Raw genomic sequence first — 2,610 nt, forward strand, 5'->3', positions numbered from 1 at the left:
GTCTGAAGACAATCGCCCTTTAACTGGACTTGCAGCTGCAGTTGCTGACCCAGAACTTAGCAAAGTGTCACGGATGGAGGATGCCTCTTTCCAAGCGGAGGAAGTTTGATTGGTGTGAATTCGGCCTCATCTAAAAGAGATACGGTCGTGGAAATGGACCCCTTCCTCTAGAGGGTACTGATTTAGTGGAAGAAATGAGTGCCCTGCTGGCCAGGAGGAAAAGAATTGCTGAAAAAGGATCAACAATAGAACAAAAAGAGGACAAAAACGAAGATTCAGAGTCTGTAACTTCTAAGGCCTCTTCAACCAGTACGCCTGAACCGACAGGAGAACCTTGGGAAAAAACAAATACAAGGAATGGCAGCAAGTCACCTGTTGTTTCCAGATGTGATTCTCCGAAGAAAAACCAGATCTTTTTGATCACAGGCCCTATGACTCATTACACAGACCAAACTCTGCACCCTGGTCACAGGGCAGTGCTGGCAGAGTCCAGACGGGGGGCCTGGACTAGGACAGATTGAAGCAGGACATTTTAGATGAAACGAGAAAAGAATTAGCCAAAAGAAAAGCTCACTGATGCAATCAAGCTGGAAGTGAGCAAGTCAAATGCTGCCTAGAGAAACAAACTAAGGAGAGATAGGACTTAAATCTGGAGAGAGAGAGAAAAAAAAAAAAAAACAAACAACCAACCCCTGCAAAGAACACTAACAATGAAACCTTTACATTTTGTGAGCTGTAAGATGATGGAGACAAACGGTTGGAAAGGAGGGAAAAAACCAACATGCTTTGAAAGCCTTCAGATGATACTACTCTGGCTGTTTCTCTCCCAGTTTGCTGCTTTTTCCCCCCTGACCTTTATAGCAAGATGGAAGACAATCGTATAGGAATTCCTGTATCAGTTACATAGAAAATACGAAACCCATCAGGTAAGAACACTGTGCTGTGAAATATTTTCATGTCAAGACAAAATCGCACATTTTCCATAATCCATTGCTAAAATAAAGAAGAGAGGGCTTCCCTGCCTGCTCAGTGGTTAAGAATCTGCCTGCCAATGCAGGAGATATGGGTTCGATCCCTGATCTGGGAAGATCCCACCTGCTGTGGAGCAACTAAGCCCGTGTGCCACAACTATTGAAGCCCGAGTGCCCTACAGCCCTTGCTCTGCAACAAGAGAAACCCCCGCTGTGGGAAGCCCCAGCACTGCAACTAGAGTTAAACCCCGCTCGCTGCAGCTAGAGAAAAGCTTGAGCACAGCTCAAAGATAATAAGAGACCCAGCACAGCCAAAGATAATAAAGTTATTTTTAAAAAAGGAGAGAAAGACTTGAGAAGTTTTTTTCAGAGAACGTTGGTGAAGAATTTGGCAAGTTGCAAATGCAATGAAGAGTAGCCCCCAGTCGCTGCAACTGGAAAAAGCCCACACATGGCAGCGAATACCCAGCACAGCCAGAAATAAACAACTAAATAAATAAAAAAGGATTTGGCAAGTTACACTGTTGTGTTTCAGGTTTGTCTCCCTGTCATATTTGATGTTGCGATAATAATTGAGATCAGCCCCGTAGGTTAAGATCATAAAATACAGAATAAGTGGAACTGTATATGCTTTCAGAGGGTGATATTTACAAGAAAGTGTCCTAAAAATTATTTGTCCAGAGTGAGGAATTTTAGAATGATAGGAAGTCTCTCAAGTTTAGTCCTCATGCAATGTCATAGATTCAAGCATAAAGTTCATCCAGAATTAAAAGATGTAGATGCCTTCCTAAATTATTACAATGCTTTACCAAATTATGACTCCTACAAATACGAACCAGTGGTCAAATGTAAAACAATATACTGTAGATTTGGGACGTCCCTGCTGGTCCAGTGGTTAATAATTGCCTTGCGATGCAGGGGACTAGGGTTCAATCCCTGGTCTGGGAGCTAAGATTCCACCTAAGCCTGTGAGTCGCAACTATCGAACCCGAGCACCTCAACTAGGAAGCCTGCCACTGCAATGAAAGATCCTGCGTGATGCAGTGGAGACCTGATGCAGCAAAATACATTCATAAAAATAAAGTGTTTAAAAAGCATGTTGTGGATTCATTGTAGGTTTTCAACCGTTTTTACATTTATGCATGTGGACATGTTTATAATATAATTACAAGCACCACAGAACTAGCTTTTTAAATTGCACACCTTAGTGCGTGTCATACTGCTATGTAGTGACCTTTTCAAGGCCTTGTCGTTGTTTAGTTGCTAAGTCACGTCTGACTCTTTGCGACCCCATGGACTGCAGCACGCCAGGCTCTTCTGTCCTCCACTACCTCCCGGAGTTTGCCCAAATTCATGTCCATTGAGTCGGTGATGCTATCTAAGTATCTCATCCTCTGCTACCCCTTTCTCCTTTCTTCTTTTCCCTTCAGTTTTTCCCCAGGATCAGAGTCTTTTCCAATGAGTCAGCTCTTCTGATTTTAGACTATAGAGTGGTTGCAAAATAGTGTTATACAAAGGGTTTCCGTACTCTATTAATCCCTGCTGCTGCTGCTGCTGCTGCTAAGTCACTTCAGTCGTGTCCAACTCTGTGCGACCCCATAGACGGCAGCCCAGCAGGCTCCCCCGTCCCTGAGATTCT

General features: G+C 43.6%; 1 pseudogene; it reads left to right on the plus strand.

Moving 5' to 3' along the window:
• LOC104990394 overlaps positions 1–617 on the plus strand; it is a 1,664-nt pseudogene extending 1,047 nt beyond the window's left edge.
• Positions 618–2,610: the final 1,993 nt, after the last annotated feature.

This window comes from Bison bison, unplaced genomic scaffold, assembly GCF_000754665.1.
Source record: "Bison bison bison isolate TAMUID 2011002044 unplaced genomic scaffold, Bison_UMD1.0 scf7180017864178, whole genome shotgun sequence".
Taxonomy (NCBI): domain Eukaryota; kingdom Metazoa; phylum Chordata; class Mammalia; order Artiodactyla; family Bovidae; genus Bison; species Bison bison.